General features: G+C 42.9%; 1 protein-coding gene across 2 annotated transcripts in view; it reads left to right on the top strand.

Moving 5' to 3' along the window:
- LOC128878461 (calaxin-like) overlaps window positions 1-11,464 on the top strand; it is a 106,231-nt gene that overhangs the window by 7,829 nt on the left and 86,938 nt on the right. The window lies entirely within an intron of this gene.

The raw sequence follows: 11,464 nt of genomic DNA, 5'->3' as shown, positions 1-11,464 counted from the left end.
TAAGAAAATGAGGTACTCTTGGGCTGATTTTTGTTATCATAGGTAGCCCTTGGTCTGGCGATTACAATGATGGTCATCTTGACCCTTAACTCCCTCACCATTTTAATTTTTGACCCCTGGGAGGAAGGGTAGGAGTTAAGGGTCAAGATGACCATCATTGTAATGGCTAGGTCAAGAGCTACCTATGATAAAAAAAATCAGCCCGATCGGAGCTATCATTATTTCAAAATCAAAAATCAAAATCAATGCATCGATTAATACATAGTCACTCTTCAAGGTGTACATGTGGTAGAAGTCGATCTTGGAAGTTCAGTTAAATTGTTCTCAGCTTTATTCCATTCAGATAAGAAGAAAGCAATTTCTATTTTCCTCGATTACATCATTTATTACTTCGATCGTATATTATTATTCGTATTCCACACGACGTAAGGGAAGAATCTCCACGAAAGTTTGCCGCATCCATTAATACCTTACTCGCAATCCCAGAAACACGTCAATGCTTCGCCTCAACTTTCATGTCAGCGATTCCTCAACCCTATCGGCTAATTAATTACCTTCAGCCAGCGGTGAACCGCGGCGAAGCGAACCGCTCCCCGGACGCGCTCCATCAAGATCGGGTCTACGTTCGGGCGCAAAGTATTTATCAAATCCAACCACCGGCACAAAGGAAGATTAATAACCGGGTGAATCAAAGGCGCGTAAAAGAATGAACGACCGATATCTGCTTATTGAACGGCCGCCGTTGAAATCCGATTGCGCTCCGTAGATACCGTGCCAATTAATGGACGAAGGTAGGACGCGAAGTTGCGTTGCCGATAGCCCGACGATTTCTTCGCCTAACAGCGAAACTTCGTGGCGGACCGAAGATAATGGCGACGCCGAGATCAGACCATCGCCATAAACTATCTCGAGGTGTCGAGTTTGTCACGGTCATGCGAGACCGAGTTTTCAAAACAGGATTAGCCGTCGGCCAGGATCTCAGCGCCGTATCTCCTCGTCCCTGCGAAACGTGCGTCGTCCATTTTTCAGCGACGTCCTATGCTCTCCTTTCTCTTCCTTTTTTTTTTTTTTCTTCATTCTACTCCCTGTTACGGCTTCCAGCCGTGGGTAGCCCCGGGGATTATCCACATCCGGTCATTTCTGTCTAATTTTTTTTGCCCCCAGCCCCTCTCCTTTCCAGCGAGCGTCCGAGAGAATCGCCATTCATGGATATCGAGTGGTTCATATTGATCCATTGCGCGGCCGTTCGTTCGCCGGGGAGTTTTGACTGCCTTCGATGGCTTTTGGCATTGTTCGTCTCGTGGGAGATCGTTCTTACGATCTGTCTCGAAATGCGGGGATCAGTTTTTTTTTTTTTTTTTCTGGAGCGATGCGCATTTCTGCAAAACTCGAGATGCTCTCGGGGACTTCTCGCCGGAGCGGAAGTGTGCGTTCCACGTGAGCGTTTAGGCTGTTGAGTTTTTAGAAAGTCGAGGGAGCACCGTATAGTGTTCCTTGCTTAGAAATACTTGTCGAGAATATCTTCTGTATTCATTCATCATTTCTTAAAGCGATAGAATACATACATCTGGAGAAATTGATTTACCAGTGTAGAAATTAATTCGAGATAGAATTGCTATTGATCGATTTCTTTTTCGTTAGAGAACCCTAGATTTCTCAGCTTCTTATTAGACTATCAAATCACTGTAGGCAGTATCTTCTCTACCCCTATTCTGGGGCGGCGAGCCCCTAGCATCCCGAATGCTGGACCAGGGTAGAATTTAATTTACCCTCCAGTGGCATTTGACGATCGCTCGAGGTATCGTGTCAACTCGTTTTCCTCATTTCGCCTAACGCAACCCGATGCTGCGCGGGATGGCTCATTATCCTGTCAGGATACCCGCGGGGAAAATGACAGGGTCCTCTCGAAGTAGGTCGCATGGCACGAAATTTAAAATATGGGAGATTAGACTCGAGACGAGGAACATTTTGACTCGACGAAAGACGTGCTTCAAACTTTCTAGACGCAATTTGACGAACGACGTTCAGCTGGCATGGACCAGACATATGTTGGCCAACTCTTTGAATATTATTGAATTTGTTATTATTGTTAAGGAGTGTGTTTTTCGAAATACAGGCAATCCTATAAATATATCTATTAAAGAAGTTAATAATAGTTTTAATATTTTCAAATGAATTTTTCGTTATAAATATGTATATGAATACGTTAACATGCAGTTGGAAACGTCAAATCTACCATTTAATTTAAACAAATCTCTCCCCATAGGAAGGTACAAATATTTATGGGACTGACTGTAGGTCCTCTTAATCGTATCAGACATTTTACTATCCTATTTAATTATTACTGTAGACATTATCATAATGCAATGCACCCTGTCAACACTAAAACTGCATTAAAGATAAATAACTGTTACGGTTTCTCATCCAAGGACTGTTTAACTTAGCATATTTGTAGCATAGAGGATTTCTGTAGCATAGAAATGGTTCTAATCAACAAATTAATTAGAAAGGAGTCCCCGCGCTTCCTTGCGCGCCATTCGAGGTAGTTTCCGAGGGCCGTTGAACTTTCCAAGCGCGAACGATGACTGCGAACGACAGTTTTCGTTCGAAGACAAATGTCCTTAATTATTCCCACGGGATCTCTTACTTAGAAGTTGGTATTCTTCGCGTTCTACGCGCTTGCGGCCACCTGTGTTTTCGCCTCCGCAATATCCCTGGCCGCCATTTACGATAAAGTACGCCGGGAAACCGAGTTTATCCATCACGCTGACGTGCGCCATTCTTCACGCTAAATACCAGAAGTGCGTCTGTTCTTCCCTCGGCGGCGGCTCAGTTCGGATCCGGGATGAAGCTGTAGGTACATTAATCGAGGTTGATCGCGGTGATAATTATTTAAGGACCCTGACGACGGTCAACGACGACACGACTACCGAACCGTGACTTTTCTTCGTCTTTTTAACGATTTCCTGTTGCAATCGGTATAAGACATTCGGAATTAATGCCGCGTGGCATTCCACCTTCGATGTAACCTCGATTAACTCTTTCAGGCCTGACGTCCACAATTGACACAAAATTGAAAAATACAGGGTCCTTAATTGTATACAGGATTTATAGGAAATTTGAATGTGCAAGAAATTACGAAATGTACACAGTATGCAATATTATAGCTAAATATTGAAAGTAAAATAAATTCTTATTTAGGTTTAGTTTTTAAGCTTATTTTAGACACGTTTGATAGTATATTATTTGATCTAAGGTATTCCATCTTAGATTTAACCCTTTCAGGTCTGGCGTCCGCAATTGACAACATTTAAAAATACAGGGTCCTTAATTGTGTAAACGAAGAAAGACCAGTTTTTCTAGAAAACTACACTATTCAGGATTTGTCTAATTTTTTAAATACTAATTTGAGTACAAGTTAACCCTAAAAATTACTACTCCCTAAAATTACATCGGTACAAGAAAAAAAAATAATTCGGGTCTGAAACGGTTAACTGAAATCCCACGAGCTACGAAATCCTACGAGATACAACCTAATAACGACAATTTGGTGATGCAATCTCCTAAGAGCATATGTCTTCCTACGCTTAATTACCCGTCATTTCGACAGGATTATTATTAAATTACCTTAGAAGCCTAGTTAGGAGGAAAAGAAGGAGTCTACTGAAAAAAGATCTCGCGACTCGTATGCAAAAGAGATGAGTCCTGATCATAGTAATGATCGATTCAGTTGCTGCGAGCGGGCACAAATATCTCACGAGCACGCGCATTACGCTTGTTCGCGGCCATAAATGTTTACCTGCGAGCGCGCACCTGTCAGCGTTGCAACGTTGTCCGGAAATTGATCCGCTCGTAACTTACCGGTAACCACGAGCGGCGGCAAATCAGCGGTAATAATGAGCATTACGTAATGAGCGTTCGATAGAGCGATCCCGTAGCGTGTTGTAATCAAGTGATTCGCGGGGCGCGAATCGCCCACAGCTACGGCGCAGCCATCTCTGGCAAAGTTGGCGAAGATTCGCCGAGAATATCAAGATATCTCGTCTCCACTCGCGGTCGTATCGATCCACGATGAGTATCTGCCCACGTAGACCCGATATCCGGGCGACGCGTACACCTCCGGTACGCAGCCATAATCGTTATCGATCGTTTCCGCGCCCCCGGCTCCAAGATGGGTCAGGAGTTAATGCAAAATCAACCACGATTCGTCCCGGGTACACCTTCGACTTTGGTTTCAACCGCGTCGCGAAATTTTCTAAGCGTCGACAATGGAAAACGTCCGTTTCAACTGTCTCGATACTTTCGAGTCGAAAGAACCTGTTAGGAGAAGTAATGTCAATACTTGTATATCATCCATCAGCTCATTGTGTTGATTTTTTACCAATTTTTTGAAGTCGTATTTCGAAGGTGCCCTCAGTATTATTTAATTCAACACTTATTATAAATTTATTTGTTTGAATTTAACGTAAAAGGAACGACATTACTTTCTGGTCCCCCACGTTTAGTTTTTTATAATTATAATTACTAGATTGCGGATCTTCATGCAAAGTAATATATTAGCAAACGTGCCTACAAAAACTAAACCTAAATAAGAATTTCTTTTACTTTCAATGTTTAGCTATAATATTGCATACCGTGTGCATTTCGTAATTTCTTTCACATTCAAATTTCCTATAAATGCATAAAAATCCGCAGTCGAATAATTACTGTCAATAATAGAAAGAAAATCGTTCATGAGGAGGTTGAAACGTGCTTAACGAATCGCACCTCGAATAGTCCGGTTCTCGAAGAATCTGCACGAGTGCCAGTTACCCAAGGGGAAGCATTTTTCCGAATGTTAAATGACACGTACGTACAGAAGGATATCGCCTCTGCGAGAGACCGTTTGTGTGCCAGGCTTGGAAGCTGTGGGAATTCCGTTTCGCCCACCCTTTCGTCGCCGGTTTCTCACAGAGAGAGAGTGGCTCTAATTGGCCTGACCTCACGGCTGACCATTTCGCAGATGCGACCGTTTGAATCTGGAATCCGACGCAAGGCGACAAGGAGTAGGAAAGTATAATTTTTCACTTTAACGACCGATGACCATCGTCGTTTCTTCCTTTCCAGTGAATGCGCGACAGCCACCCTTTGAATCCTCTTTCCTGCAATGGTCACACCTCCTCGGTGCTCCTTCTTTGCCGGCTCACGTACGCGCCACTAATGATGCGACCGATTTGCATATCAATCGCGATTCACCATCCTCCGAGCGTTATGGGCCCATAATGGCTTTCGGTATCTCCTCGTTGTGCGAACACCGCCCGCCCCTCTTTCGATCCCGCTTTCACCGTATTTGGCGGGCGCAATATGGGACAATACGTCGCTCCTTCAGACCTGCTGACTTTATTTTTGGATGTAACTGTACCTCGTCCAGTCCTAACGATTTATCGATATATAGAATGCATAATTCAGTGGTTCTGAAACGGATATTTCTATCCTGGACACTTCTGCTCGGTGAGAGAGTGCTGGATACCGTGAAGGATCGAAGGAAGGTCAGAGTTAAAGAATTTTGGACGCTGCAGTAGATAAAGGGGGTAACATGAAAAAATTAGTCGGAAATATAAAATAACAATTTTTCATGGGAGGCTTTCTTCTCGAGAAAATCGACTTTGAATTTTCGTCGGGTTCGGGTGTACTTGACTGTTTCGTTGTAACGAATCTCACTGTAGGCCCACTTAGATTTTCTTTCTCAGATTCTGAGAACCCTTACTCCTCGGTATTTATTGATCGAGGATGTCTGACCGATTGTGCTATCCAGTCGCAACGAAAGCAACGGAAGAGCTTTCAGAAGTTAGATGGATAGATCCTCTCCCGGCAGGGAGGCGTCAGGATGTCATTCGCCTCGAATAACCACGCGACAGATGTTGAGTCGTTAGCAGACCATTATAAGAGAGTGTCGTCACGCGTTTCGAAACTCGGATTTCCATGTATCCCAGAGAATCCACGAGCCTCCGGCGCCGACAATGGACGACAACGTTTGCAAATATTCTTGCGAGGCTATTGTCGTCGTCCCAGGTCTCTAATGCACAAGGGACGATCGAATCAAAGAGACTCCGCGCGGAACAAACCCGCGTTCTCCGCCCATCGAGTTAATATTCAAAACGTATTTTGAAAATATTTTTCGCGCCGAGTCATCCACGAATTACTCTACGATTCCACGAACGCGCGATGGAACGAATTAGGGTCCTTCTCCTGTGGCGTGTGTCCAATCCAGACATTTTTAGGTTGAATTTTCGTGGTATTTAATACTTTGAGCATCCGGAGGAAAGTTTCATTCATATCTGAGAAATGCCAGACAATTTTTAACAAGGATCCATGATTTTAAACGAAAATATATATTTTGGTTAATTTTATTTTAAGGTTATTGAAACTTTTACATATGTTAGACTTCCTTTATAAAATCGAAGTGCATTAGATGTGCATTAGATGTGCATTAGATATTGACTTTATTTTTGTACAGCAGAATTGATTTTTTAATGAGTTATAGCACTTACTTGGACATTTTGTAAATTACTTAAGGGGTAGCGCCACTCTAGAGGCTGAAAAAAAGCCTAGCTTTGATAATTAATCTTGAGAGTACCGCAAAAAATTTTTGTTGATACTTTGATACGTGTTAAATAAACCCTGTAAAAAGAAATCCTATTCCTGTTGCGATACCCTCAAAATTAATATTCAAATTCAGGCTTGTTTTTCAGCCTCTAGAGTGGTGTTAATCCTTAAGTCGCGCCATAAACAGCTTTTGCATAAATTTTGAACTGCTGGAGAAACTTTCCCAGAATGCTTCCTAGTACCTTTCATCGCGAACTCTTCGCCTGATCGTGGCCCGTCTTTCTCCAGGAACGACGAGGACAACTTTCACGGGCCCGGGGAACGGTTGTATTCGTTCTCAAGAAATTTTAATAGATTTGCATCGTGTTTTAGCCCCGGGGAAAATTACCGGTTTCGGTAAAACGGTCTCGGGTTCACCATCACCTGATACGTCGTAAATAGGGGGCACGGTGACGCAGGTGTCCGCCGCGAAGGGCGAGAATACTCCTGCACGCGAGCGTGTGACTTTATTAACTGCTCTTTCACTGAATAACTGGAAAATGATTGAATTAAATCATTGGTTATAAACTTTCATCGTTGGCGACTTTGTGGCGGGTTGTTATACGTACACTTAACACTTTTAACGATAAATGATGTAGCGTCTTTCTGCAATACTTGGATGCCTTTAACACGGCGATACCGAGTCAGCTCATTTGCAAAAATAACATTCCTCGGGTTACAGCGCTTGATAACTTTTTCTCGTCGTAAATACTTCCGTTGAGAACTGCTTATTTTGTTTCGTAAGGAGAAATAACGGTACAGTTGAATAAAGAAGACGACGTATAATTTATTTAGAGTTAAATTGTAATAAAATTAAGCCTCAATTCCCTTCAGCAAAGATCATAAAGTACTCTGATGTAGAATGATGTACGCTGTCAAGTAGATGCAGGAAATGACAGATAAGCAAGATATTCAACGTATCCAATTACAAATGCAGCAACAGTCCCTGAATAATGTATACAATATACACAACTGTCTGCTACAAGCATTCAACCACGAACGAACATTGTTGATCACCCACGAGGTTATGGGTTGAACATTCGACTTTCAAGTTCCTTCAGCAAGTAGAACAGATTGCGATCGTACGCCTTTCTCCGATACCAATAACACCGCCGGCTCTACGAAACCTAATCGATACAGAAAAACACAAATCGACGAACGAGAATAGAGAACATAATAGAATGCAGCGGCCGTAGCGTAATGGGCCAGGTGCACGAATCGTAAAGTAAATTCTGCCACGATATTAATTAATTCTGTACACAGACTATTCGCGGCGCGTAATTGTTTCCGTTCATTAATCGAATCAATCAACTGGAAAAGAAGATATGTGTTTACTTTCACTCGCGAAGGGGAACGGTAGGAAATCGAGGAAACGGCGGAGCGCAATAGGAATTCAAAAATAATAGAAGGGAACTAATAACTAAACGTTTAGCGAGAGTGGTCGAGAATATTCTTCGAAATTTTGAGAAATTTTTATGGAGAAAATACTACCAGTTACAGGAGATTTATTAAACACAGACTTGTTCAATTTTTATTAGTCCTTCACAGCTAATAATTAGCGAGAGTAGTCGAGAATATTCATTGAAATTTTGAGAAATTTTTATGGAGAAAATACTACTGGCAGCTTTAGTAAACACGGAATTATATTTCAGGTTCGTTATCAACAGCTCCCAACGCTTTTGAGTGTCTCGTTTGAAATTTACTTTAACTGAAAAACACAGACATAAATAACGTAAGGAACAAATTCACTTAGACACCAGTTTTATTCTCCCTCTTGTCGTATTTTGTAATTTTCAAGTGTATGATATCTCTCGAAATCCTTCACTCGAATATCCTCCACATAGGAGTGCAAAGGGTCAATCCGTTCACAGCTGTTAGTGTTTGATATTCGATTTCCCAATGAAGCATTAAATCGACGCACTTCGGTATCGCCGGTGTCATTGAATTGGTCTCCATCGCTGTTTGTGCCCATTCGCGTTGCGCGCGTAATTTTTCGTCCACGGCGAAGCAGGATGCGGTTTCCCTGGATTGCAGTCGGCTGCAATTACTTGCAGCCTGGCCGGTAAGCCGAGGCGGGACGACCCCTAACCTCTGGCCAATGTCTGCCGCCACGGAGGCTGCTGGTAATCACGTATCCTACCGTACCCTTCGTGCGCAACGGCCAAAGGGCCAGAGAGGAGCAGGACTCGGGTCGGGAAGAGCCAACGGAGAAGGGTGGAGAAGAAACGGGACATGGACCAGTCCCGAAGAGATGGAGAGAGACAAAGACAACGACGAAATTGAAACGAGCAAAGGAAATGAAAAGGTTACACGGGCCCGAAGGGGGAGAGAGCTCGAGGAGTGATTTTGAGGAAGTCGATCGGAGAGGGACGGGATCGAGGGATCGATAGATCCACAGGAGGGAGGCACGAAGGGTAAAGGAAAGAGGAAGTTGTGCGTGTCTCGCGCAACAGGAGGTGGGGCAATGTGCAATTTCCTTGCAAGTTCGAAAATAATCGTTCCTGGGATTGATATTGCATTCCACGATACTCGTAAGATATAAATCACGGGCATGGGTGTCTTGCGAAATCGTTGGAATAACTTTATCTCGGCGGCTATGTTGCGAAAATTGGATGCGTTTATTGGGCCCTCGTTGGATACCTTCGGGGTCTTCGTGTAAGGGCGTTCGTGGTACGCGAAACTACAACGATGCGGGATTACATCCATTATTTTTGACGTTTGGATTTAACGGAAGGCGTTGACGCTATTTCTTAGTCGGTGCATCGAATTACGCTAAACCTACCAAGGTTTCGTTTCTACCTATCTTTACTGCGATGGAACAAATGAGTCTTAGAAGCACTCTTTTCAATACAAAAATATTTCACGTGATGCTAAATTGAATGATGCATGAAACAATTGTAAATAATTTATATGTTCTATATGAGACCTGTATACAAAAGTATGAAAAAGGTCATTTAACCGGTTGTGGTAGGTTTGGCTAGGACGGAAACCGTTTCGCCAGAATCTTTTCTCTTAGTCAGACGCGATGTGTATCCTATTTTTATTCCGAAATTAAGAGAGTGGACTCCCGTGCCTTGTATGTGCTGGTACGCACTCACACAGCTCCACATCACTGTATACGTACACGGAACTGCAAAGGCTTGCGTATTGTCCTATTTCTGTCTCGACAATGCAAATTTGAGACCTCTCAATAGTCGTTTCCGCTAGATAAATGCTCATATTTGTGCGCAAGCTCCTATAGGTAGTCTACTTTTGCTTTTTTGTGTCATAATTAACAATATACACCCGGATTATTTCGGCGAGACGTGTAGTAAATATGATGCGAATTACGTCGTGTTTGGTCTCGTTTTAACCAGAAAAACGTCAGGAATAGGATGGTAAAAGTTTACATTCGACTCGAGCCAAGTGTAAACACAGAATAAAAACCTCGATGTTTTAAATAACTGCAATGTTGGGTCCCGATTTTCTTGAGTCAAAGATTAATTTTTTTTTTAGAATGGGTGCAGAAAATTCTCAAAATTAAACTCGGAACTAATTTCTCAATAGGAGAAAATCAAACCCGTGGATAGAAGTTGTACATTAAAAGAAATTCTTCCGTTTTCATCCTGGTATGCGAAGAAACAGAGCACCGAATTCCTCACTCAATTACCCTTCGTGGTCCTCCTTGATCGATCCCCGAAAATGCGTTTTGTCAGGAACTTGGTGAATTCTTCAGCTTCCGATTGGATCCTGCTGGAAGTACAAAGCGTCGAGTCGCCAAAGGCAGCAAGCTTTTAGCTTTGTCAGCGACGTGGCAAACGCCCAATGAATTTCCCTCTGGTCCTAGGGGCAACCGATCGACATGCAACGCGCACAGTTCCAATTAAACTCGAACAACGATCACGATTGTACCCGTTGATTACAATTACCGCGAGAATTCGTGACTCATTCGCCATATCGGCCGTCTCTATTCGTTCGCTGATCAAAAGTCGCGGCGACGCTTCGCGACGAACCGCGGCACGACCTGCGTTATTACCATAATTGTGCGCTACGCGCAATTAAGTGTACTCATCATCGTAATCATGATCACCCATGATCATCATCATCATCATCATCTTCATCATCATCATCATCATCATCATTATCATCGTACGGAGGGGGATCGCGTTCCCTTTTGAGGGCGCTGTTTAAAAGGCCATGCACGGGCTGCAATTTCCTCGAATAATTGAAATACTTTTGGATGTGCTCGCGCCGTTTAATAAATTAACCGTTGACTGTAATTTCGACGATAATTTTCCCGGCAAATTGTACGAGATCTCCAGCCGATAAGCCGAACACCGAAGGACCACGGCCATTACGGAGAATAAATCAATCCGTATTAAAGTGAATCGACGCGTTTCTCCGTCCATCAGAAAATAGATTTGGTTGCTTCTCGATTTTTGATTAAAGAAGAGAATCGACAAAGCACCAGCGTGGAAGGTCGATTGGAAGCTCGTCGAATCGGATACTTTATGAAAATGAAACCACGATTCAATTACGCGACAGCGTCGTTTCCACTCGCGAAAGTCGTGCTCCATTTTGATCGTAACGATCGGTCTTGGAAAAAGGGCGCCAGATCGATCTCCCTCGATATTACCGCACCTTGTAATTCGTTGTATGCCACCGGGCGAGTAATTTTCAAACGTCGCCGTAACCTGTGTTTTTCTTATTCCCCACCGGAACGTATTAACAAAGTGGCGCGTCATTATGTTAAAAATCCTTTTGATCGTCCTACTTCAATCCGAGGAAAAAAAAAACAAAGAATTTAAAACTGGATATTTGGTAAATAATGAAATTGATTTGTAATTTGAAATAGTATTTT

Source organism: Hylaeus volcanicus, chromosome 6 (genome assembly GCF_026283585.1).
Source record: "Hylaeus volcanicus isolate JK05 chromosome 6, UHH_iyHylVolc1.0_haploid, whole genome shotgun sequence".
Taxonomy (NCBI): Eukaryota; Metazoa; Arthropoda; class Insecta; order Hymenoptera; family Colletidae; genus Hylaeus; species Hylaeus volcanicus.
The sequence above is the reverse complement of the archived record's forward strand: the minus strand, read 5'-3'. Positions and strand labels throughout refer to the sequence as shown.